The sequence below is a fragment of the Budorcas taxicolor genome, chromosome 3 (assembly GCF_023091745.1).
Source record: "Budorcas taxicolor isolate Tak-1 chromosome 3, Takin1.1, whole genome shotgun sequence".
Lineage (NCBI taxonomy): Eukaryota > Metazoa > Chordata > Mammalia > Artiodactyla > Bovidae > Budorcas > Budorcas taxicolor.
This window is the reverse complement of record NC_068912.1, coordinates 118,328,801-118,356,260: the sequence shown is the minus strand read 5'-3', so window position 1 is coordinate 118,356,260 and position 27,460 is coordinate 118,328,801. Positions and strand designations below refer to the sequence as shown.

General features: G+C 50.0%; 1 protein-coding gene across 2 annotated transcripts in view; it reads right to left on the bottom strand.

The window, feature by feature from the left end:
• Positions 1-27,460, bottom strand: part of ASB1 (ankyrin repeat and SOCS box containing 1) — an 87,187-nt gene that overhangs the window by 5,304 nt on the left and 54,423 nt on the right. Inside the window, exon 7 of one of the 2 annotated variants that reach the window (XR_008199104.1) lies at positions 20,814-20,875. The exons of the other annotated variant lie outside the window; for it this stretch is intronic. The gene's annotated coding sequence lies outside the window, so the exon portion shown is untranslated. Of the gene's footprint in view, positions 1-20,813; positions 20,876-27,460 lie in introns of those variants that run through there. 2 annotated transcript variants of the gene reach the window in all.

Genomic DNA, 27,460 nt, shown 5'->3' with positions numbered 1-27,460 from the left:
TAGGAAGAGATGGTTGGGTGGTATCACCAACTTGATGGATATGAGTTTGAGAAAACTCCGGGAGCTGGTGACGGACAGGGAGGCCTGGCGTGCTGCAGTCCATGGGGTTGCAAAGAGTTGGACACGACTGAGCGACTGGCCTGCACCGAGCCCTAAAAGTAGAGAGCAGTGCCACAATCCTGGGAGACATAAAGTTGAGAGCATTATCCCGACATGAATCCCACACCGAGGCGAGAAGCTGGGAATACTGCTCAGGCTTGGGACTGGATGGTGGGGAGGAAGGCGGCTTGGTTTTCCCCAAGGAACCTCAGAAAAAATTCATGCTTGGGGACGTTTGTAGCTTTGAGCAGCAGAAGGGCATGGGACAGCTCTGGGGGTCCCAGAAGACCTCGTAGGCCTAAGTATACAGAGAACTCAGCCAGACACACCCTGTCCCCTGACCAGACTGTGGTTAGTGAGATAGCTCTCTATGTGAAGAGGGATCTACCTGGGAGCCATGGCAAGGGTTTGTGGCCACATAGAGGCATGGAACAGTCCCCTCCTGGTCCCCAGCAAGAACAGAGGAATGCAAGGAATGGAGGTTTGGAAAGGAAGCAGAGTTACCCCAGGATAAGGCCTTTGGGGTTGGTTTTTACTCACTGAAGTTATTGGAATGTCCTGATGCTAGCATGTCCTGGGTAGGGGGCCATATCCTGGAGAAGACTCCTAAGAGTCCCATGGACAGCTGGTATATCAAATTAGTCAATCCTAAAGGAAATCAATCCTGAATATTCATTGGAAGAACTGACACTGGAGCTGAAGCTCCAATATTGTGGCCACCTAATGTGAAGAGCCGACTCACTGGAAAAGACCCTGATGCTGGGAAAGATGGAAGGTGGGAGGAGAAGGGGACGACAGAGGACGAGATGGTTGGATGGCATCACAGACTCAGTGGACATGAGTTTCAGCACACTCTGGGAAACAGTGAAGGACAGGGAAGCCTGGCATTCTGCAGCCCATGGAGTCACAAAGAGTCTGACACAACTTAGCAGTTGAGCAACCCAAAGGGAGTTTGACGGAGAATGGATATGTGTATACATATGGCTGAGTCCCTTTGCTGTCCACTTGAAACTATCACAACATAGTTAGTTGACTATCAGTTCAGTTCAGTTGTGTCCAGCTCTTTGTGACTCCATGGATTGCAGCACGCCAGGCTTCCCTGTCCTTCACCAACTCCCAGAGCTTGCTCAAACTCATGTCCATAGAGTTGGTGATGTCATCCAACCATCTATCCTCTGTCGTACCCTTCTCCTCCCACCTTCAACCTTTCCCATCATCAGGGTCTTTTCCAATGAGTCAGTTCTTTGCATCAGGTGGCCAAAATATTGGAGTTTCAGCTTCAGCATCAGTCCTTCCAATGAACATTCAGGACTGATTTCCTTTAGGATTGACTGGCTTGATTTCCCTGCAGTCCAAGGGACTCTCAAGAGTCTTCTCCAACACCACAGTTCAAAAGCATCAATTCTTCGGCACTCAGCTTTCTTTATGGTCCAACTCTCACATCCATATATGACTACTGGAAAAACCTTAACTTTGACTCGAAGGACCTTTGTCGGCAAAGTAATGTCTCTGCTTTTTAATATGCTGTCTAGGTTAGTCTTAGCTTTTCTTCCAAGGAGCAAGCATTTTTTAATTTCATGGCTGCAGTCACCATCTGCAGTGATTTTGGAGCCCCCCAAAAATAAAGTCTCTCACTGTTTCCATTGCTTCCCCATCTGTTTGCCATGAAGTGATGGGACTGGATGGCATGATCTTAGTTTTCTGAATGTCGAGTTTTAAGCCAGCTTTTTCACTCTTTCTTTTGCTTTCATCAAGAGGCTCTTTAGTTCCTCTTCACTTTCTGCCATAAGGGTGGTATCATCTGCATATCTGAGGTTATTGATATTTCTCCCAGCAATCTTCATTCCAGCTTGTGCTTCATCCAGCCTGGCATTTCACATGAGTACTCTGCATATAAGTTAAATAAGCAAAATAACCACCCCAATACAAAATAAAAAGTGAAAAAAATGACCCAAGGGGAGCAGTCCAAAAACCAGAAGATCCCATGGGCCGGTCTCTGCTCTTGGCACAAGTGAGCTATTGGCTTGGCAGTCCCACTAAACAGCATCACCCTCACCCCCATCCTAGGCAAAGGAACCACCCCTTGGAGTAGCCAAAAATGGACTCAACTGGATTCTCAGTTGCAGACCTAAAAGCTACTTGTGTTTCCCAGGGTTCAGAACACAGTCTACAAGTCAGTAGACTGACTCATACATCCATGCTCCATGGCACTAGCCCCCCACTCCCGCCTCTCGATGCCCTCCTTTCCTGCACACACCCCATCCTGGGGGGTGCACACTGCTGGTTCCTGTGACTAACTCAGGAGTCCCACCATGCACTGGTGTTTCCACTTCTCTCCCAGTTCCTGGGGAGTGCCCTGCTGGGAGGGCTGGCCTCCTGCATTCCAACTCAGGCCCTCCCAGAGGGCACTCGGCTGTGCTGAACCCAGGGCCAACCGAGCCCCGGTAGCCTCAGGTGGTGGTGGTAGAGTCTTGTGGGGGGGCCTCCCGTCCTCCCCCTCCCCTGGCTGCAGCCCCTTCCGCTGGCTAGGTTGGCCGGGACAGGATGCCTTGATCAATTGCAGCTAACCAATCAAAGCCCGCCCAGTGGCCGGAGCCCCCGGCAGCACCGCCTGGAAACCCGGACAGCAGGCTTCTCCTGGCCATTCAGAGCCAGAGGACACACGCTTCCATCCAGCTGCCTCCTCTGCCATGTAGCCTTCCCGCCGGGGGGGCCAGGTCTCCAAGCAGCCTCAGCGTCCAGGGGTGTCTGTCACCGCAGCCATCCAGAAAGGACCGCCAAGAAAGGAGAGCCACGGCCGGCGTCAGAGGTGGGAAGTGACGAGATCCAAACTGCGTTTCAGGGAAACACGCTCTCTGAGACAGAACTTGGCCCAGGTTGGGTAATTCATTCACTCGAGTTCTTGGGAGACAGGAGAGCTTAGGGCCAGTTGTCAGGGAGGTTAGGATTTGAAACTCAGCTCTGGCTCTGACGAACCAGAGAAACTTCAACAGCGCGCCAGCCTTCTCCGAACACCAGCCTCTCCTGGACGGCGGCGTGAACCTCCACCCCTGGCTGGATGGCATGGTGAATGCGCCATGCCTGACATGCGGTAAAGGTTCGTGGGTGGCACTGGGAGTGTGGGTGTGAGCTGTGGCTGACGCGGGGGTTTCCTGTGGCTCCGTGCAAAGCAGGTGCTGTTTCTGCGGCTGTCAGTGGCAAGTGAGAGGAGGCCTCTCTACCTCCAAACTTCCCAGAACTTTTGATGCCCTTCTCAATGCTTTTAAGGAGAAGGTTCAGCCCAGAGAACCACGTGCTGTGAGAAGTGATCCTGCCAGCCCTCCAGAAGTCGCCCATCTGGGGTCAATGGAGCAAGAGAGAGAGACTCCCTTCTCTGCAGTGAGACACCACCGCGCCCTCTTCCTGCCGCCTCTGGCCATGGGGTGACATCCCCCGGGGAGGCCCATCTCATCCACCCAGAGGGAAGCTCTGCGGTGCTCTGGGGCTGGCTCTCCTCGGCCTGGAGTAATCATAGACGTGTGTCTGCACACGATCCTGGCCAGGGAGCCACAGCCCTGCTGCAGACCCTCATTAACCCCCTGGCGTTCTCACCAGCCCAGAGCCAGACTGAAGAGGTTTTACCCCGATGGCACGAGAGACAGAAAGGCGTGAGCTACGAGACCAAGAACCTGCAGTGAGGACCCAGGAGTGGCGGAAGGGACAGGCGCCGCCCTCCCAAGTGACAAGGGAGGGGCTGCTGCCAGGTGGATGCCGCCTAAGGGGAGGGACCCTGCGCCTCGTCCTGGCCCAGGGGAGCCAGGGGGAAGAGGCTGGGAACCAGCGCCCCAGCCCGCACCCCTCCTCGCACCCTCCAGGCAGGGCTGTTAAAACCCCTTCTGGCCTCCAGATGCACGCCTGCAAGCCATTTCCCTTCTGTTATTTCAAGCTCCGGGGCCTTGATCTTTTGCCACTTTGGAAGAAACGGAGAAACAAAGAGGTCTGGGGCCGTTGCTTAACAGCAGAGGCTGGCGTCCCCACTCCAGGCCGGCATCCATCCGATCCCCTTGCCGAAGCATCCCTTTGATGGGGTCAGGCTGGGATCTGCAGGGCAGGCGCTCCCCTGTCCTCCCAGAGCAGCACTCAGCAGCGCCCTCGCCTGTCGTCTGCGGCCGAGCGGAGGGAACTGGCCAGCCTCTGAGGCTGCCCTTCTGGCAATGGCCATCAGAAAGCAAGAGGTAAATAAGGGTGAGGCTCCCGCAGTCAGTGACGTGTGTGTGCCCTGAGTGCCTGAGGCTGCCAGACCCTGGACCCTGCTTCACACACTTGAAAAGGCGCAGAATGCCCTGCGGGCCGTGCTGGGCCCTGGGGCTGCTGCAGTGCGTGGAAGAGCTGAACCTGGAGTCCATTGCAGGCTGCATTTCACTTCCAGGCAGGCAGGGCCTCTTGCCTTGTTGGTCGCCCTGGGCCCCGGCTCTGAACTCAAGGTTGGGCTCAGTGGGGGACGTGGCAGACATTTGCGGAGCAGTGGAAATTCCAACTCTGCCACCGGGAGCCGTGGGATCCTGCATACCCCCTTCCTTCATATATTCATTCACTTCCTCGTTTATTCACCCAACAAGCACACTGCTAGCTGGCCTGTGCCCTGTGATTAGGTAACAAGGACGATGATGCTCTGACGGAAGGTGGGAGCATCTGACTCCAGCAGAGGAGCCGGGCGGGATTCCTTCAGGCTGAACCCAAAGCCAGCCAAGCCTGAAGCATGGAGAGGAGACCAGCACAGGCAGAGGACGGAGCCTGCGGGTCCTAGAGACACGAGTGGGACTCCCTGGGGACCTCCAGGGACTCAGTCCTGTGGGTTGGAACCAAAACACCAAAACTGCCAATGGGCAGAAGTGACGACGTGATGATGGGCAGCGAAGGAGGAAATGGGGCTGCAGGTGGGCGGCTCTGCAGAGGCCGCCCACCCTGGAACAGCAGCGAGGGGCCCCCGGGAGATGGCAGGAGGAGGCAGTGCTGAGAACTGCTGGGGAGAATAACGGGACTCAGGACTAGCCGGGGACAAGCGACAGTCACACCACCAACTCCCTCGAGAGCAATCTGTGGAGCGGGAGTGGGAGAGGGACTCCGCTTGGCCGGGTTCAGGGGGAAGTGACTGAAAAGGGGGACTGGATGCTGGGCTGGAGCAGGCAGCGTCGGGAGGTGAGGAGGGCGGTCTGGGCTAGAGCCGGGAGGGACCTGAAGCTGTGTGAACCGGAAGCGGAGGCTGAGGTCGGAGAGAATCCGGGGAAGCCTCCCCATCCAAGAGCTGGGCTCAGAAATGGAAGGTGGGCGGGATGCCAGGAGGGGGCCTGGGGGACAGCCTGCTGGAGGAAACAGTCCCCTCTCTGGGCCCTGCTGCGGAGGGGCTGGTCCTAAGGCCTGTGGGCACAGGCTCCACCCTCATCGCAGACTGGTTCCCCCATGGAAACACTCTTTTCCACCTGAGTCCCTGCAAACCTGCTCCCCATCCACACGGTTCTGGTCCTGGGGCCCAGGCTGTGGCTGCACTTCTCTGAGCCCATGCGAGTGCGGGCCTATGCAGTGGGGTCCATGGAATCTACCTTTCCTTCCAGAAGTCTTCGGTTTGCACAAGGTGCCACCACTTTCAGATGAGAGAGGGCAGGGCACTGTTCTGAGGAGTGGAAGGTCTGGGCCAACTTCCTGCTCTTCCTCCGGGTCAGCAGGGACGCCTTCTCTTGGCCTCATCACTCTGCTGGGTGGGGGATACAGTGCCTGAGTGCCTCCCCAGAGGGTCGGGCGAGTATCAGCCGGGTGTGGAAAGGAGCGCTGTGTTCTCACCGTGTTTTTGGTGTTTAGTCGCTCAGTCGTGTCTGACTCTTTTGCGACCCCATGGACTAGCCTGCCAGGCTCCTCTTTCCATGAATTTCCCAGGGAGCAGTACTGGAGCAGATTGCCACTTCCTTCTCCATGGGACCCTCCCAATCCAGAAATCGAACCTGCATCTCCTGCAATAGCAGGCAGATTCTTTACCACTGAGCCACTAGGGAAGCCCATTGTCAGCACAACATGAACGTAAAAGATTATATCATCCTAACCCTCATAATTACCGTCACTACCATCACCATCACCACCATCACTACCATCACCATCACCAACACCAACATCACCATCACCACCACCGTCATCATCACCACCGTCATCACCACCATCACCACCACCACCATCACCACCATCACCATCATCATCACAATTGTCACCATCACCACCACCACCATCACCATCACCACCATCACCATCACTCATTATTACCACCATCATCATCACCATTATTATCAGAAACTTCACCATCATCATCACCACTGTCAATGCTGTCCTTGAAGTCCTGCCACCACCCCATCCCATCCAGAGGTCTTTCTGTGACAGAGAACACACCACCATCTGAGTTACTGCTGCTGCTGCTGAGTCACTTCAGTCGTGTCCGACTCTCTGTGACCCCATAGACAGCAGCCCACCAGGCTCCCCCATCCCTGGGATTCTCCAGGCAAGAACACTGGAGTGGGTTGCCATTTCTTTCTCCAATGCGTGAAAGTGAAAAGTGAAAGGGAAGTCGCTCCGTCATGTCAGACTCTTAGCGACCCCACAGACTGCAGCCTACCAGGCTCCTCCGTCCGTGGGATTTTCCAGGCAAGAGTACTGGAGTGGGTTGCCATTGCCTTCTCCAACCATCTGAGTTAGCTCAACCTATTTATAGACAATTTTGCTAATGGTAAGTTCTTTGCCATTTTGTCTGTTTCAGTTGTAAATCAGCACCCCCATCCTCATTAGCAAAAAATGTCAACATCTCTCTTTCATGTGACATTTCTTCAGATACAATCATTGTGTCTCCAAATCCTTTTTATTTCAGACCAAACAGTTTCTTCTACCAGTCCATTTTATTTTTTAATAACATTTTCATTATGAAGTTAATACATTTTCTTAGGCAAAAGTTTAGAAACAAGAGATAAGCCCCCAAAAGGAAAACTATTCCTTGTAAATCTCACCACTTAGATATAATTGCTTAGCATTTTCATTCTTGTGTTTTTTCTATATTCTATATAATAAACGTGTACATATTTACCAGCGAAAGTGTAAGATTTATCTTGTAACTTGCCTTTTTCATGTAATATATCAATAACATGCTCACTAAGTAACCTCCTAGAAAAACATCCTTCTCCTGGGGCATGGGAAGAGCAGGGGCAGGGGAAAGCAGTCCCCAGAGCCTGGCTCACCTCCAGGGACTGTAGTCGCCAGTGGTCAAGCCCCCAGGGACAGGGACAACAGGTGGCTGGGAGCTCTGTGAGGGCTCCAGCGATAAGCCAAACCTGACCTGGGCAGAGCCCTCCCATGACCCTTCTCCAAGAACCCAACCAGTTTTCTCTACATGCCAAGCCAGACCTCTTGAAATGAGAGAAGTAAAGACCTATTCAGGATGAGAGGGAGCACCTGGGCAAGGATGGGGAGGGCAGGCTCTGGTGTAGGAGTGGAGACAAGGGCTGGGGAGCAGCTTCCAGTCCAGCCCCATCGCTGCTCACCAGGGACTTGTTCATGCACCTGGGTCTTACGTTCTGGGCCTTAGTATCAGGCTGAACCAGGCACTGCCCCACAGTCCAGAAGCTGTGTGTGTGTGTGTGTGTGTGTGTGTGTGTGTGTGTGTGTTTGTATACAAGCAAGTGCACACGTATGTGTGGATATGTGCACAGCCCCAGGAAAAGGGCCAGTTTTCAGCAGACAACCCCACGGGGTGCAACCCTGGAAAGTGAACGAGAACCTCTGGAGTCACCCACAGCTGTGGCTGGTACAATCTCCTTGTACCAGGGGTCAGGATGGGGTTCCTCAGAGAGCAGATGCAACCCCAGAGCCAGTGGGGACCCCTGAGGACAATGAGAACACCTCGGCTTTTCCTTGGCACCCTCTGGGTAAGGAAGGCTGCTCTTTGGGACAAGAATCCTTGTCCAAATAATGTTGATTGAAGGGCAGCTAATTGGGGCCGAGGGTGGAGATTAAAGCGAGGAGCTGGCTTTGTGCGAACAGCCCCAATAATCCAGATCTCCACAGTGGACGTTTAATTGATGAATCCCTCCATGTAAAAACAAACAGAGATGACCCAGCTCTGCTTGGGCCCGCAGAGAGGGTGGGGAAGGAGGCAAAATCTGCCCCACACATGGCAAGGCCGGGAACGGGTGGGTCTGCGTGTGTGCGAGTGCGTGTCTGTGTAAGTAAATAAATCGACGTGTGTGTGAAATGTGTTTAAACATCAAGCGCTCAGACCCTCTGTTTGCCTTGGGAGGCGGAAGCCCACAGAGTGAAAATCAGATGCAGTTCTGTGTTGGATGGAAAGCTCGAGTCTAATTAAAGCGAGCTTCCTGCCCGCTCCCCACCCGCCCCCCTCTCCAGGGACTGACGTGACCCCTGCAGATTCGCAGGAGCTTCTGCAAGCTTGGTGCTTTTACAGAGGAGGCTAAACATGACCCATCCAGGATGAACCACGGACACTCGATGTCCCACTGAAGCCTGTCGTGCCTAAAAGGTTATGTGATTCCATGAAAACCATTGAAACCCTGCAGGATTCCGAAGAGTATTGCTTCACGTCAGCCCTTCCTGAACCTCTGACAAGATGGGAATTCTTTCCCAGTGAGTCTCCCACTCAAAAGCTGGATGGACATTTTAGTGAAGCAAGAGCTTTGATGTGAGGGAATTGCTGTTATTTGAGCTAACAGACGTGGCTGCCCCATGAATGGACCAAGGAGATTTTCTATTCATTAACTTTGACAAATCCCAGGGCTGAGGCCAGGTTTTGCTCCATCCTGGATGGCAAAAGAAAGAAAATGGCATAATAATGCACATTTATCATAATTCCATACATTCCTACATCAATCACACCCCAAAACGCCCTCTCTCTTAACCACTACCATCAAAAGTAAATAAAATGATCAAGGATTCTGAAATCAGGCAAAGCCACAACCTCACGATGGATGATCTGGAGGAAACCAGCTGGTGATGTGTAGAGAGGACTCCAGGCAAATCTCGGGGTTGGGGACGAGGGGCTGGAGTGGGGAGCAAAGGGGGAGGGCAGCAAACACAGGGCCCAAGGTATACAGCACAGAAACTTCTGCTCTCATTGACTTGGGGCTAATGGAAAACCCATATGAAACTCCCTGCCAAGATGAGTAAGCAAGAAATCCAGCACCTTCACTTAAGAAAGGACTTTAAATCACAGCATCAAAAAATATAGTAGGTAAGAAAGCAGATGAAGAGAATGATTCAAAACACTCACCACAAGAAGTCGAAGTTCAGAGAAAAACTGCCAACTTTCTCAGCAAATGAAAGAATATATTCAAAAATATATGCATCTATCATGTCAATGTATGGCAAAACCAATAAAAAAGAAAAAATTTTTAAAAATTAAAAATTAAAAAAAATATATATGCATCTAATCATATTTGGCCACCTGATGTGAAGAACTGACTCATTGGAAAAGACTCTGATGCAGGGAAAGATTGAAGGTAGGAGAAGAAGGGGACAACCGAGGATGAGATGGTTGGATGGCATCACTGACTCCATGGATATGAGTTTGAATAAGCTCCGGGAGTTGGTGATGGACAGGGAGGCCTGGCGTGCTGCAGTCCATGGGGTCACAAAAAATCAGACACAACTGAAGTGCTTTAGCATGCACAGATAGATAGAGAGAGAGAGAGAGAGAGAGAGAGAGAGAGGGAGAGAGGGAGAGATTGACAGATAGACAGACAGACAGATGGATAGAGAGACAGACAGATAGACAGATAGATAGATAGACAGACAGATAGACAGATAGATAGACAGACAGATAGACAGACAGATAGATAGACAGACAGATAGACAGATAGATAGAGAGATAGACAGATAGATAGACAGACAGACAGATAGACAGACAGATAGATAGATAGACAGACAGATAGACAGATAGACAGACAGACAGATGAGATATGTATCCCGTGCTAAGAGCTGTACATATGTCATCTTTTTTAAGCCTTAAGTATTGTTTTCATTTTACAGGTAAGAAAATTGAGGCCTAAATTAATTGATAATTGTGTTGTTGTTGTTGTTTAGCTGCTAAGTCATGTCTGACTCTTTGCAGCCCCATGGACTGCACCACACCAGGCTTCCTACTTCCCAGAGTTTGCTTAAGTTCATGTCCATAATTGAGTCCATGATGCTGTCTAACCATCTCATCCTCTGCTTCCCCCTTCTCCCTGCCCTCAATCTTTCCCAGCATCAGGGTCTTTTCCAATGAGTCGCCTCTTTGCATCAGGTGGCCAGAGTATTGAAGCTTCAGCTTCAGCATCAGCCCTTCCAATGAATATTCAGCATTGATTTCCTTTAGGATGGACTGGTTGGATCTTCTTGGAGTCCAAGGGATTCTCAAGAGTCTTCTCCAGCACCACAATTTGAAAGCATCAGTTCTTTGGCGCTCAGCTTTCTTTATGGTCCAACGCTCACATCTGTATACAACTACTGGAGAAACCATAGCTCTGACTCTATAGACCTTTGTCAGCAAAGTAATCTCTCTGCTTCTAATACACTGTCTAGGTTGGTCATAGCTTTTCTTCCAAAGAGCAAGCATCTTTTAATTTCATGGCTGCAGTCACCATCTGCAGTGATTTTGGAGCCCAAGAAAATAAAGTCTGTCACTGTTTCCAATTTTTCCCCTTCTATTTGCCATGAAGTACTGGGACCAGATGCCATGATTTTCATTTTTTTGAATGTTGAGCATCAAACTAGCTTTTTCCCTCTCCTCTTCATCATCATCAAGTCCTTTAGTTCTTCTTCACTTCTTGAAGTGAAGAGGGGTATTACCTGCATATCTGAAGTTGCTGACATTTCAGCAACTTTTTGGTAATTTTGATTCCAGCTTGTGATTCATCCAGCCCAGCATTTCATACAATGTACTCTTCATATCAGTTAAATAAGCAGGGTGACAAGATACAGCCTTGTCATATTCCTTTCCCAATTTTGAACCAGTCAGTTGTTCCATGTAAGGTTCTAACTGTTGTTTCTTGACTTGCATACAGGTTTTTCAGGAGACAAGAAAAGTGGGCTCATATTCCCACCTCTTTAAGAATTTTCCACAGTTTGCTGTGATTCACACAGTCAAAGGCTTTGGCACAGTCAGTTAAAGTAGTAGATGTTTTTCTTGCCTTTTCTATGATCCAGCAGATGTTGGCAATTTGATCTCTGGTTCCTCTGCCTTTTCTAAACTGAGCTTGTATATCTGGAAGTTCTCAGTTCATGTACTGCTGAAGCCTGTCTTGAAGGATTTTGAGCACCACCTTACTAGCATGAGAAATGAGCACAAGTGCGTGGTAGTTTGAACATTCTTTGGCATTGCTCTTCTTTGCGACTGGAATGAAAACTGACCTTTTCCAGTCCTGTGGCCACTGCTGAGTTTTCCAAATTTGCTGGCATATTGAGCGCAACACTTTTAACAGCATCATCTTTAGGATTTGAAATAGCTCCACTGGAATTCTACCACCTCCACTAGCTGTTTGCAGCAATGCTTCCTAAGGCCCACTTGACTTCACACTCCAGGATGTCTGGCTCTGTGTGAGTGACTATATCATTGTGATTATCCTGGTATTATGACATTTTTTGTATAGTTTTTCTGTGTAATCTTCCCACCTCTTCTTAATCTCTTCTGCTTCTGTTAGGTCTTCACCATTTCTGTCCTTTATCATGCCCATCCTTGCAGAAAATATTCCCCTGATATCTCAAGTTTTCTTGACGAGATCTCTAGTCTTTCCCACTCTGCTGTTCTCCTCTATTTCTTTGCGTTGTTCATTGAGGAACACCTTATGTCTCCTGGCTATTCTCTGAAATTCTGTATTCAGTTGGGTTCATCTTTCCCTCTTGCCTTTCAGTTCTCTTCTTTTCTCAGCGATTGGTAAAACCTCCTCAGAAAACCACTTTGCCTCTTGCATTTCTTTTTCATGGGGATGGTTTTGGTAACTGCCTCCTGTACAATGTTAGGCACCTCCATCCATGGTTCTTCAGGTACTCTGTCTATCAGATGTAATCCTGTGCATCTATTCATTACCTCTTTTCTATAATTATAAAGGATTTTATTTAGATCACATCTGAATGGTCTGGTGGTTTTCTCAACTTTCTTTAATTTAAGCCTGAATTTTGCAATAAGGAGTCCATGATCTGAGCCACAGTCATCTCATGGTCTTGTTTTTGCTGACTGTATAGAGCTTCTCCATCTTCGACTACAAAGAATAGAATCAATCTAATTTCGGTATTGACCATCTGGTGATGTCCACATGTAGAGACATTGCTTTTTGTTGGAAAAGGGTGTTTTGCTATGACCACTGTGTTCTCTTGACAAAACTCTGTTAGCCTTTGCCCTGCTTCATTTTGTATTCCTAGGCCAAATTTGCCTGTAACTCCAGGTATCTCTTGACTTCCTACTTTTGCATTCCAGTCACGTATGATGAAAAAGACATCTTTTCTGGTGTTAGTTCTAGAAGGTCTTGTAGGTCTTCATAGAACCAGTTGACTTCAACTACTTCAGTATCAGTGGTTGCGGCATAGACTTGGGTTACTGTGGTGTTGAATGGTTTGCCTTGGAAATGAACCAAAATCATTCTTTTGTTTTTGAGATTGCACCCAAGAACTGCATTTTGGACTCTTGTTGACTATGAGGGCTATTCCATTTCTTCTAAGGGATTCTTGCCCATGCTAGTAAATGTAATAGTTATCTGAATTAAATTTGCCCATTTCCATCCATTTTAGTTCACTGATTCCTAAGATGTCGATGTTTACTCTTGCCATTTCTTATTTCTTGGATCAATTCTGCTAATTTATACATCCCTCAAAAGCATCCATTTCATCTGATGTTTAATGTACTAGGATAGAGTTCATGGCAGGAACAGTAGCGTTCATGAACATTCAGCCTGCTCCCCACACTGCCCCACACCAGTGCAGGGTCCCATGATTGGCTGTGACGAACAGGCTTTGAGCAGGTGTGGCACATGGCGCTTCTGGGCCAAAATATAGATTTCCCTTGATTCATGGACCTAACCTTCTAGGCTCCTATGCAATACTGTTTTTTGCAGCATCAGACTTGACTTTCACTGCCAGACCCACCCACAAATGAGTGTCGTTTCTGCTTTGACCCAGCTACTTCATTCTTTCTGGAACTAGCGGTAACTGCCCTCTGCTCTCCCCCGGCAGCATGTCGGACACCTTCCAACCTGGGGGGCTCAACTTCCGGTGCCATATCTTTTTGCCTTTTCATATTATTCATGGGGTTCTTGCAGCAAGAATGCTGGAGTGGTTTGCCATTCCCTCCTCCAGTGGACCATGTTTTGTCAGAACTCTTCACTATGACCCGTCCACCTTGGATGCCCCTGCATGGCATGGCTCATAGCTTCATTGAGTTATGCCAGCCTCTTTGCCACGACAAGGGTGTGACCCATTAAGGGGAACTGATTGTTATAATAACAATAAATATAAATGCGACAAAGCCAGTGTTCCCATTTCCATTTCCTGTGCAGTAAATCAGACCAAAACTTGGGAGAGTAAAGTCATTTTGTCTTGTTCACAATTCTGCAGGTCAGGAATCAGCACAGACACAATGAAGAAAGCACGCCCTTGCTGTACAACGTCTGCAGCCTTGCCACTATGCCTCCGATAGCAGGAGAGGTCGGGGTGGCTCAACCAGAGCGTCTCCTGGGGCTGGAACTATCAAAATGACTTCTTTTGTCACCTGCTTGGAACCTAGGATGGGATGGCTGGAGCAGCTGAGTACTTGTATGGACTCAATGTCTGTGTCCTCCCAAAATTCATACATTGAAGCCCTAGCCCCCTGTGTGGCTGTATTTGGAGGTGGGACATCTAAGGAAGTAGCTAAAGTTAACTGAGGTCATCAGGGTGATGCCCTGACTGGATAGAATTCATTTCCTTCTCTGCCACGTGAGGACACAGTGAGAAGGGGGCCATCTACAAGCCAGAAAGAGAGCTCTCGCCAGGAACCACCCTGCTGGCACACTGACCCCAAGTTTCCAGGCTGGAGAGCCAGTTTCCCTAGGAAGAAAGCAAATTCTGTGGCTTGAGCTCCCCAGTATTCTGCAGCCTGAACAGACTGACACAGGATGGTCAGCACTTCCTCAGGTAGCTCCCCCACACGGCTAGCTGAGCATCCTCACAGTATGGCGGCCTCAGAGTAGCTGGATTTCTTACCTAGTGGCTATCTACCCTGACCCCCTCCCAAGCAAGCATTCCAAGATTCCAAAGCAAATACTGCAAAGTTGCTTCCAACCTGGCCTTATGGCCTTAAGTCATGTCGCCTCATTTCTCCTGTATCTTGTTGGCCAAAACAGTCATAGAGCCTGTCCAGACTGAGGGGAAGGGGAGCCAGAGATCTCACCTCTTGATAAGAGAAATCTCAAAAAATTTATGGGCATCTTTAATCCACCATACCAATCTTTTAAAGGAAGAAAAGTCACTCCGAAATCAGGAAAGGCTGCAACTTCATACTGCATACAGTAAAGAAAAGGCAGCGAAGGAAATAAACAACACAGAACCAATTGGTCAACGAAGAAGTCACAAGGGAAATTATAAATACTTTGATAGGAATGAAAACAATGACACAGTCTATGGAAACCTTAAGGTTGCAGCAAAAGCAGTGCCCAGAGGGAAATGTATAGCTGTAAATGCCTATGTTAAGAAGAGACATCTCTGGTGGTGAGCAGAGGAGCAGGGTAGGAGATGGGAAAATAGGTGGAGAAGGTCAGAAAGTACAAACTCCCAGTTATAATAGGTCCTGGAGATGTAATGTACAGCATGGAAATAATAGCTAATAGTACTGTATTGTACATTTGAAAGTTGCCAAGAGAGTAAATCGCAAAAGTCCTCACCACAAAGGGAAAAAAGTGAAATTTTATGGTGATAAATGTTAATGAAACTTATTGTTGTAATCATTTTACAACATAAATATGTATCAACTCATAGTGTTGTACACCCAAAACTAATACAGCAATACATGTCAGTTATACCTTAATTTAAAAAAAAAGAAAAACCGCAAATCAATAACCTTCCACCTTAAGATACAAATTAGACCTAAAGCAAGCAAAAGGGAAGAAATAATGAGATTAGAATAGAAGTTAGTGAAATGCAAAATAGAAAAACAATAGAGAAAAATCAGTGAAATCAAAAGCTGGTTCTTTGAAAATATTAGCAATATTGACAAATGTTTAGATAGATTAACTTTTTAAAAATAAGAGAGAAGGAGAAAGAAGGCTCAGATTGCTAGAATCAGAAATGAAAGAAGAATACACTACTATGTATAAAATAGATAGCTAATGAAAAGCTACAGTACACCTCAGGGAGCTTAAACGGGAAGAGAATCTTAAAAGGAGGGAATATACATATACCTGTGACTGATTCACTTTGCGGTACAGCAAAAAGCTAACACAACATTGTAAAGCAACTATATCCCAATCAAAATTTATTTTTAAAAAATGAAAGAGGAGACATTACTATTGACCTTGCAGAAATAAAATGCATATAAGAACTATTGTATGCCAGGAACTACGGTGTATATATATACATATACAAATTATGTGCCAATCAGTTGTATAACTTAGGTGAAGTAGACATATTCCTAGAAAGACACAAACTACCAAAACTGACTCAAATAGAAAGACAATCTGAATAGATCTTTAGCAAGTGAAGAAATCAAAGTGTAATCAAAGAACTGTCCACAAAGACAAGCCCAGGCTCAGATGGCTTCTACCAAACATTAAAAGAAGAATTAATACCAATTCTTCAAAAACTATTCCAAAAAATAGAAGAGGAGAGAATACTTACTAACTCATTCTACAAGGCCATTGTTTTCCTGATAACAAAGTTGAAAGCTATCACAAGAAAAGAAAACCACTGACCAACATCTCATTTTAATACATACATAAAAATCATCAATAAAATAATACTAAACCAAATATAGACACATATAAAGGAATTATACACTATGATGAAATGGGATTTGTCCCAGGAATTCAAGGCTGGTTCAACATCTCAAAATTAATTACTATAATACATCATATCAATAGTATAAAAAGCAAGAATCACATGATCATCACCACAGACACAGAAAAAGCATTTGACCAAATCCAACATCCTTTTGTAAAAAGAACACTCAGCAAATGAGGAACAAAGAGAGCTTCTCCAACCTTAGGCATCTACAAAAAGTCCACAGCTAAATTTATGCTTGATGGTTAAAGACTGAATGCTTTTTCCCTAAAATCAGGAACAGCTGCTCTTACTTGTCTCCAATACTTTGTAGTAGAGGTTCCAGCCAGGGCCAACTGGATGGATTAAAGATGGCCACAAATTCTTTGACATGCCTTATATCACACCATCTGTATATAGAGATAGTTTTACTTTTTCCTCTCCAATCTGGGTACTTTCTGTCTATTTATGTCCTGGCTGGCTGTCAACCAGGGGCTGATTTTTGCTCTTGGAGGCTACCCACATTTCCCGTTACATTTTTCGTGTGGCCCGACTATTACACTTTGGGTTTTCTAATTTCTCTTTGGAGAAGTGCAAGACCCGCCAGGAAAGAGGGACTTCAGCTACGCTGCCTCCAGAGGCTCGGGTGGAAAGGGGGCGAGTCCCTCCTTGTCTGCTGCTGATTCCTGGCGCTCCTGGGTGTGGCTCCATCCTCCCAGTCTCACGTCACCTTCTCTGCGAGTCTTCTTCTAAGTCACTTCAGTCGTGTCTGACTCTGTGACCCCATAGACGGCAGCCCACCAGGCTCCTCTGTCCCTGGGATTCTCCAGGCAAGAACACTGGAGTGGTTGCCATTCCCTTCTCCAATGCATGAAAGTGAAACGTGAAAGTGAAGTTGCGTCCAACTCTTCGAGACCCCATGGACAGCAGCCTGCCAGGCTCCTCCGTCCATGGGATTTTCCAGGCAAGGGCACTGGAGTGGGGCGCCATGTCTACATCTCCGCTATTCTGTGTCTTCTAAGGGCACTTGTCACTGGACTAAGGCTACCCAGATAATCCAGGACGGTCTCCTCTGAAGACCCTCAACTGAACTACACTCAGAAGAGACAGTTTTCCAGAGTTATGCTCTCCTGCTCCAGACCTTAGGCTGGTGCCTGCTAAGGCCCTCTGCGCAGAGCACAGCCTGGAGTGTGCAGCAGTGGAGCTGGGGACAGGGAGAAGTCCCACAGACCACAGCTCGCTCACGGCTACGCAAAGCAGCTGCCCTGACACCAGATAGAGGGTGGCCACCAACCCAGACAAGGAGACCTTCTCCAAGATGGTGCCGAGGATGGAGTCCAGCTGCCCCTCCCTCACTAGCCTGTGCCCAGCATTGCTGGAAAAGCACAGAAGCTGACCCCAGAGATGGCCAAGGTGTCCTCCAAGTCCAGAGGCGCCTGGGGGCCGCGGCCTGCCGTGCTCTAGCGGGCCCATCGGTGCCGCCCTCAGAGGGTCCGGGCAAGAGCCCACCCAAGCCGCCCCAGCTCCAGGTGGAAAGTGCCCGCCCCGCCCCCACTAACACCCGTGCCACTGGAGGTCTTCCTCCAGATGAAGAGAACCTGGACTCCAGCCACACCCCACCTGACCTACAGCATCTCCCCGCCAGGGTCTCCTGTTCCTGAAACAAGAGCCACACTGAGCCAAACCTCACACCTGCCCCTGGAGCGGGGGCCCTGCTCGCTGTCTGGGAGGGCCGGTGATGAATGTCACCGAACGTCCCTGCTCGCTGTCAGGGCCCTTGAGGGCATTAGGACGAGTGTGGAGCTGACCCCTCCCGGGTCTCCTACCCCGGGGCAAGGTCAGCTCGCTCCCTGCAGGTGCTGCCACTTCCAAGGGTAGCTGGTAGCCTTCCCTTTCCCTGGGTCTGGCTGAGCCTCATGCTGCCCGGGAGGCCCTCGTACGGCTGCTGCAGAGTCAACACCAGAAAAGCAACAGCTCTGAGCTCCACCCCACTCTTCAAGCTGAGAAATGAGTCCTGAGAGTCTTGGGGTCCAGAGGCTCAGAGGTGAGATCTGTCTGGACGGGGCCCGTGGGGCTTGGGTGTTGGCGCGTCCCCAGAACGTGGAGTCACCTCTTGTCCCCGCCATCGTGTCTGGACGTCAACTCTACCTCTTTTCACGCACCAGCCCCAACAAGCCCTGGAGAGAATTTCTTAATGAACTATGAGTGCTAACACCCAGGGCAATAAATAAGACGCAATTACACTGTACACGGGGGAAAGAAATAGGTACTTCAGGATCATAAAAATGTAGCTTTCCCACAAAACCGTCAGTATTAGACATAAATACAGAACAAAAGTGCAGCCGGGTTTGCCAAGGCTGCTCATTTCGTTTGCATAAGCGCACACAGCACAAAAACACAGACTCACCTTTAAAATCAATCTTCTCTGTCGTGCATGTGAAAGCTATAGTTTTCGCAGGGTTTTTTTTAATACTCTACCAATGATATGGTATCCAAACAGTGAGAAGAGACGCTTATTTTTTTTTTTAAGTATCTAGAGTTTCCACTGAAAAAAAGTTAAGAAAACACACAAAGAGGGCAGTGAAGTGGGGGCAGCTTCTGGGGTCCTCTGAGCTGACCCTCACACGGAGTGGCCAGGGGTAGACAGTGGACACAGCCCTCTGCCCTCCCCCCATTGGGTATCCTCTCTAATCCATCAGGTGGGCACTGCCACACCCCTATCCTCCCAGCAAGTGACACTCTGGGCAGCATAGTGCAAATACACTCAGCTCTGTCAGCTAGAATAAAGAAAGAAAGGAGTCCGTGGTCAGAGGCAGAGGGCAGGGGTCCAGCGCCCAGCTCTGCCCACTCAGCAGGTGGGGGACCTGAAGTCCAGCTGGGCCCCCTTCTTCTTATGTAAACACTAGGGGCTGAGGCCGCACTTTCCGGGGAGGCTGCATGAAGTGAAGGCAGAGCCTGGCCCCGTATGGCAGTCGGTACAGGACGGATCGCCGCCATCGCTGCTGTCCAGTGGACACGCGGCAGGGGATGCACGTCCATCAGAAGAGGCAGGGAAGGGCTCCCATCAAAGACGTCATGACAACAAAGGGCAGAGGTTCGTCACCCACCCCCTCCGGAGGCCCAGCGTGGAGGGCAGAGAGTGTGTTTTGATGGCATAAATCCACAAAGGTGGAGAGAACCAGCAGAGGCAACAACAGCAACAAGGGATGGACAAGCAGGGCCAGCGTGGCAGATCCAGCAACCGAGTCTGCTGAGTCTCCCAGGAGCCGGGAGCTGGGTTGCCCAAGAAGCAAACCATCCACCCCATGGACGCCTAGAGGGCGCAGCTGCAGGTGTAATGAGGGAGGGGGCCTTCTCCAAGAAGATGAAACTGAGAAACAGCATTTATACCAGTGGGAGAGAGAGTTTGAGACTCTGCTAAGTGGTAAAATATGTTACCAAAGGAAAAAAAAAAAACACACACACACAATCATTAACCCAAAAGAAAATGAGAGGAATTAAACTTACTGCTTTTCAAGGAAGGGAGAGCCTAAGTGATATTTGAAAGGATCGCTATGATTGCTGTGTTGAGAAAAGGCTGGAGGAACAAGGGCAGAAGCAGCGAGACCAGTTAGAAGACTGTGGCAATAATCCACACAAGCAATGATGGTTTGGACCAGATGTTAAGAGTGTATATAGTGAGTTTACAATAGGCAAGACATGGAGCAACCTACGTGTCCATTGACAGAGGGGTGGACAAAGATGTAGTGCTCATATGCAGTGGACTATTACTCAGCCATAAAAAGAGTGAAACAGTACCGCTTGCAGCAACATGAATGGACATAGAGAGTGTCACACTAAGCGAGGGGAAGTCAGACAGAGGAAGGCGGGTATCACAGATGTTGCTCATATGTGCAATCTATAAAAATTATACAAATAGACTTACCTATAAAACAGAACAGACTCACAGACTTAGAAAACAAACTCACGACTTCCAAAGGGGAAAGATGTGGGGGAGGGATAAATTAGGAGGTTGGGATTGACATATACACACTTCCATATATATAAAATTAGATAATCAACAAGGATGTACCGTAGAGAACAGGGGACTCTACTCAATACTCTGTAATAACCTAAATGGCGGAAGAATCTGAAAAATAATAGATATATGTATATGTATAACTGAATCACTTTGCTATATACCTGAAACCAACACAACACTGTAAATCAACTATTCACCAACATAAAGTAAAATTGAAAAACAATAAAGACAGTGAGAATAAATGGAAACAAAAACTTACTGCTCTTCATGGCTTAGCTGTGAATAGTAAACATGGGCTACTCGTCCTAGTCAAATGATGCCAACCATATTAGAAAGGGGGAAGAACCAGAGTGTGCGCATGTGTGCGTCTGTGTGTAAGTGTGCTTGTCCACGTGTGTATCTGTGTGTGTGCATGTATCTGTGTGCGTCTATGTATGTATAAGTACGTGGGCCTATGTGTGTGCTCATATGGGTGTCTGTGTCTGTGTGTGTGTCTGTCTGTCCGTGTGTGTGTGTGTGTGTCCATCTGTGTTTCTGTGGGGGGGTGGAGACAGGATGTAAGTGAAGGCCCAGAAGAGCCGGCACTCTACATGAGAGAGTCGACAGATTTGAAAAATCAGGAAGTACCCACATAAACATGTTATTCAGTGACATCCGGGTCAATACCAGTAGAGCTGGCCGCGAGAGTGAGGAACTGCAGGAGAGGACCTGTGAAGGGCTGTGTCGACTCTAAATTCTCTGCACCTGTAACTGATGGACAGAACAATTAAACGTTTATAGAAATAAGGTTTTTTTTAACCTAGGAAAACACCAAGCTCAAGCCAAAGTAGAGATGGAGAATCTTCAGCTAAAGTCCAGGATACGGGGGGCAGTTGTGAGGGTAAGATATCAGTCCAAGTCTTCGTCTCACACACACACGTGCCGAAGCCATGTTAATCCTGAATGGACCTCGATTCCAGGTGAAAACAGTCCGTGCGCTCTGTACCGACAGCTTCAAGCCAAGTCCCCTCCCCTCTGACCCTCTTTAACTAACCTGCCTCCCCTACATTCCAGGAGCACCTGTATTTCCTATTGCTGCTGAACAAAGGACCTCACATTTAGCGGCTCTGAATAACACAAATTGACTACCTTATAGTCTGGAGCTCAGAAACGCAAAATCAGACTCATTGGGCTAAAATTAAGGTATCGCCGGGGCTGCATGCCTCCATCAAGAACGATCTCCTTGCCTTTCCCCTTCCAGAGGCCCCTTGCATCCCAGATGAAGCAGGACACTCCTCATCCCAAGATCCTGAACCTAATCATGCTGCAAAGACCTTCTTGCCGCGGAAGGTCACCTTCATGGGATCCGAGGGTTCGGCTGGGGATATCCCTGGGGGCCGTTACTCAGCTGACCGCAGTCTGGTGGCTGCGGTGAGAGGCAGGTGGCGCTGGTGGTAAAGAACCCACCTGCCAATGCAGGAGACACAGGAGACATCGGTTTGATCCCTGGGTCGGGACAATCCCGGGAGGAGTGCATGGCAGCCCACTCCAGTGTTCTTGCCTGGAGAGTCCCATGGACAGAGGAGCCTGGTGGGCTACAGTCCATGGGGTCACACAGAGTCAGACAACTCTGAAACGACTTAGCACATGCAGAAATGGGAGGCCAGGTGGGCGGGAGGAAGGGGTCGTAAGCCTTTAGAGGCTGGAAAAGGCAAGGAGGCAAGTCTTCCCCTCGGGGCCCCAGGAAGCATTCTCTCTGAGCTCCCCACCTCCAGAACTGTATGGAGAATAAATCTGTGTTATTTTAAGCCTGAGACGTTTGCGGTCATTTGTACATTGTGTCCAGGTCTTAAATTATCACAGAGAACAAGTGATGACACGGAGAGGCTTAGGCCATTGGAAGAAGGGTTTTAACCATCCCAGTCCCCCCGGAGACGGGGGCACAGTGCCTACCATGCTCAGGGGTTGAAAAGCAGACCAACAGAGTCGCTGACGACCACGGTGGCAGGAGGAGTCCGGGGGAGATGGCCCCTCCATGTCAGTAGTCAGGGATCTGCAGGGAAACTATGTGGGTCATTAGTCTGGACCTGGGTCCAGGAGAGGGTGGGAGAACCCGACGCTCAAGAGCCAACACAGGATGGGCCGTGATCCATCCATAATTAGTGTGATTTCTCCAGGGGCCCGGGACACGAATGCACCTCTCCTGGAAGCAGCCTTTCTACGGTTGACATGGACTTGGAGGAGAGGCTGAGAACCGAGAAGAGACAGGAGAGAGACTGGACGGGACCAGTGCCCACAGGAACCCTGAGACCAGAAGCCACCCAGCCCGCGGGCACTGCATGCTGGGTCACGTGTCCAGTCCTGTCTCCAGTGGGCCATCCGGGCCTTGTGGACAGCTGGCAAAGTGCTGGGGACTGGGGCTGCCCAGCTCGGACAGGACGCCCCCGCACGCAGGAGGGCACAGGCGACAGGCCAACCTGCTGGGCTGAAGGGCGGCCATGGGCCACACCTGAGGGACAGGAGCCCCTCTGCAGCCAGAAGTGCCTCTGGAAAAGCCCAACCCGACAGGACCGGCCCTAGAAAGGCCGCCGGGGGTCGGCCCGCTCTCCTGCTCTCCGCAGGGGCGGGGCGGGTCCCGGGACCCTTCCAGGATTTTCACAGCGACTCAGCAGCGCGCCCAGAGCTCACTCCGTGACCGGTTGCCCCTGGAGAAAGAATTACGACTTGTGAGTTTGGAAAGTGAGAAGTCGCCCGGGGTCCCCCCGCCTGAGACATGTGGGGTGGGAAGTTCAGGATGCATTTCAACTGCAGAGACGCAGGTGATTTAGAAGGTAAAACACTGGCGATTGTGTCAGATTTCCACACCTTCCCCCTGCAGGTCCGGCGCCCCACTCCCCACACCCTTGGCCCCAAGGCCCCCTGACGACAGCCAGCCTGGGGGCTCCCGGCTGCAGGTTAGAGCCCCCTGCAGCCCCCCGCCCCTGGCTCCCTCACCCCCGCCATCCTCGGACGCGATCCCGGCTGGGCCACCCGGGGCGCCTGCGGTCTGGCCGAGCAGGCGGGCCCGAAGCACACACTGCCCCATTGTACACGAGCCCAGACTGGCCCCAGGCCAGACCCGGCCCCACGGCAGCACAGCTTTTAAATCCCACCATTTATGTATTTGGTTTGGTAGCTTTAGGTCGATGATGTACTTAATTTCACCTCAATATTGAGTTTGAATGAACTGAAAGGAAAACACAAATATATAAAACAATGGCTGGCCGGCTCCAGGCGGGGGACAGGTGTTTCCTATCTGGATATCCCTCTGTATTTGCTCCATCCGCTTCCCCCGGGAGCGGGGTGGGCCCCGAGGCAGTTTCTTTTAAACAGTTTTGTGATGAATGTGCAGTTGGGGCCCAGCTGGGTGCCCCTGGGGCAGCCCTCTCTTGGGCCTTTTAAACACAGCAGTTACAGGAGGGCTCACCTGTCACATAAGTTGTCTGAACCCAGGGCTAACAATTTGCGACAGCGTTGGCGAGGGAACTGTCTACAGATGAGGTGAGACACCCCAAACTTCTCCCTGCCTTCCTCCCATAACCCCACCTACACTTGTGCTAAAGGGGGTTTTTAAAAGAAGTATCGAAAGGACAGACGAGCAGAGTAACACAATTAGCTGGTAAACCCACACGTGTTAGAGAAATTGCTTTTGCTCTGCTGTCAGGAAGGAGCAGGGCCTGTCCTCAGGCCAGTGATGGCCGTTTGCCTCAGGGGGCCTGGGCAGTCCTCCCCGCCGCCCCAGGCCCCAGGCCCGAGCCTGCGCCAATCTTCCGGTGCAGCCGGGCACCATTCCTAAGGTCAGGGTCCTTCTGGGCCTTGTCCCTCCTCAGCCACCAGGGCAGCGCCCTGGGGGTGTGACCGCGAAGTCACAGGGCACCCCGCACTTGGGAGGGGGCCCCACCCATGGCGGTTAGCGCTCCGCTATCACTGTCCTGACACTCCACCACTTCCCCTTGGACTTGTGCTTGGTGGATGAAGACCAGTGGAACAAATGAGTTCATGGCCCCCCAGCCCAGCGACCTGCCGGGAGGGCCCAGGCCAGGGGCAGGTGCCAAGTTGCAGGGTGGGCCCGGGGCTCCTGTGAGGGTCTGCACTTGCAGTAAAAACACATAGTGGCAGGTCAAGAGAGAAACCACAGGAAAAGCTTTTTTTTTTTTTTCCTACTTCTTGAACAAGGGACCCTGTGTTTTCACCTGGCACTGAGGCCTGCAAATTATATAGCTGGCCAAGCTCAGTGACCTGGGGTCCACTCTGGATGTAGAGAAAATACACCTCTGTCAGGGGCAGGGGCATCGGGTCCAGAAAAGGCCCTGCTGCCGACCAGCATGTTGAAAAAGGAGGCCACAGAGCGGGAAGGAACCAAGCCAAGGACATCAAGGCAAAGGTGAAACCAAGTTCCCCAGAAACCAAAGTTCCCTTGCCAGGTTTATGAACCTCTCTATCCAAAACTTTATTCTCTTTCTTATCCTAACCCCATCCCGCCAAGACTGAGGAGAATCAGAGAAAAGTGGGGATTGAAACAAAACAGGACACTGCAGGGCCTTCCCAAGCACCTCTGTGTCCCACGTTTCTTGTTTGCAGAAAAAGGCTGTAATCCCATAGGTCTTCCCTGAGTTCCAAACAGCAGACTCAGGCAGTTACTAATTAGCGAAGTGAGGGAGTGGGGAAACAGAGAAAAAGCAGTTAAGCAAGAAAAGTAATGACAGCTTAAACAACAGTCAGAGTCCTAGGTCCTCCTCAGAGAATGTGTAGAACAATCGGATGTGTATCTTTGGGTTGTTGTGCAGGAACTCGGACCCCCGCCCAGGTGGGGGGGGTGGTGACCACATACTCACCACAAGCATGCAGGCCCCAGACTGGCTGGAACCAGAAGACTGTTGGTCAAAAATCCCAAAACACTGCTCTGTTATCTCACCACCAACCAATCAGAAGAAGGGTGCATGAGCTGCAACCCTCATCCCAAATGTTGCCTTTAAAAGCGCTTCCCTGAAAATCAGTGAGGGGGTTGGGTCTTTCGAGCATGGTCTGTCCATTCTCCTTGCTTGTTGCCCTGCAAATAAACGCTGTACTTTTCTTCACACACCCCAGTGTCAGTAAGTTGGGTTTGCTACATGGCGGGCAAGGTTGGTTCAGTAACAAAGGGTGCCAGGCCCAGGGACAAAGGTCTGAAGTGGCCTCGACAGCCCATGGGCTGTGTGAGAACAAGCAATGAGCTCCTGCATCACTGGCAGCTTGCAGTTCTCCCTGGGAGAGCATCCAACATCGCAGGGACCCCAGGCTCTCAGGGCTTGGGGACAAGTGCCAGCATCTGGACACACATGGGCCTGGACGCAGGCCCCCACAAGACACAATTCCATGAGTGCGTATTACATGAGTGTGTATGCCACAAAAGCCTGGAAGAGAACACATAAACTCTTCAGAGTGTTTCTCAGCAAGGTGGGTAACTGGGTCTATACTTCCCTCTTCATATATTCTATATTTACCAAATTTTCTACAATGAGCAGTCATTGCAAATACAGTCAGAAAAATTACAGCACGTGTGTACGTGTGTACATGCAGCTGGATTGCACATATACTACACAGACATGCACACACTGTTAAGGCTAACGTCACGCTCTCCTATCAGCCGACACCGTCACCTGAGTGTCTCCTCAAACACACGTGTGTGTGTTCTGTTCAGTCGCTCAGGCGTGTCCAACTCTTTGCAACCCCATGGACGGTAGCCTGCCAGGCTCCTCTGTCCATGGGATTTCCCAAGGAAGAACACTGGAGTGGGTTGCCATTTCATCCTCCAGGGGATCTTCCCAACCCAGGGATCAAACCCTTGTCTCCTGCATTGGCCGGCAGATTCTTTACCGCTGAGCCACCAGGCAGTTTCATGTTATAGTTAAGGAGTTTGGTCACCTGTTCCTGCTGTTAGGCAGCGGCTGATAAACACCGCTCAGTGTAAGAAGTGGTGAAACACTGAGTGAGAATCCATGCATGTTTCTGGGAAAGCGACCAGCTCCTTGTCAGCAGCCCCAGCACAGGACGTGGGCGTGCGCGTACTTGCACGCAGGGGCACACACAATCCACACCTAACCCACACTCCTGTTTCTTACAAAGCCCAGACTGGGCTGTCTGTCACAGGCCAGCAATAGTAAGTAAATAAAGGAATGTCATTATTTTATTTCTCCTAATAAATCCCCGGGAGATTCTTGCCCTCCCTATAACCGCCTGCTTTATTCACGAGAATCTTCATCATGTATCTTCGTCTGACCTCCAGTCACTCCAGCTTAACAGACAACCTGGGGCTGGGAGTCATGTGTGACCTTTGCCCCCCATGGCACTGACCACAGTTAAGCAAGAAAGGAGCCACAGAAGTGACTGTGTCGGTGACCCAGCGGACCACTGGCTGTCCTGACGGCTGACAGGGTTCACCTCTGCACAGCAGAGCAGCGGCCTGCGGGCCAGCCACAGAGGGCGCCCCTGAAGCCACATCTGTCCTCAGTGACGGTGACATTTCTGACAGACACACGGTGTTGTCCAGGGCAGGCGTGGGAGGGGCTCATGGCAGTCCGGGGCTTCAGGCTTGCTGGCTTATATAGCCCTTCCCCCTAATTTTAAACATAAGGAAACTGAGGCTTGAGTGAAGAGTGAGGTCCCCCAGGTGACCCCAGACCAATCTGAGTCGGGAGAGAGCATCACCAGAACCTGGGTCACCAGAACCACCTCCAGGGAGGTCCCCCTGCAGCAGAGCAGGGATTCTCAGCTGGAGGGGGCAGCTGGAGGGGGAGCACCCCCATCCCACCCACCCTCACCCCCAGCCTGAGATGGCCAAGTGCAGAAGAGGTGAACTGATTTTGTTCGCCCTCAGCCTTTCCACTGGCCACTTGTAACCGTATCGCCTGGGGCTGAGTTTAACAGGGAAAAAAATGATCAATGGTTCATCCAATACCCTCAGGCTGCCAGCCTTCTTCAGGGTATTTTCCATTCTCTTTGCCCCCAAAATCGCTTAAAATAATTAAAAAAACACCTATATATGAGATCAATATAAAGATATTTTTAAAAGGTTATTTTGCTCTGTCTGGGAGCCCAATAAATGCATGAATCTGTTAAATAAATGCAGCCCCGGAGCGTTTCATTAAGCAGCAGAGTCCTCTAAACTCCTGGTCGGGCCCAGCCCTGTGAAAGCAACCAAATTGAAGAGCCGTGAGAACATCCCCTTGGCAGGGGCTGCCCCACCGCCCCTCACAGGGTCCTTTGTGGGGCTGGATATGTGTTGGCTTGGGGCAGAGAAAATGCATTTGCCAAAAGGGTTATTATTACCTTAGCAGT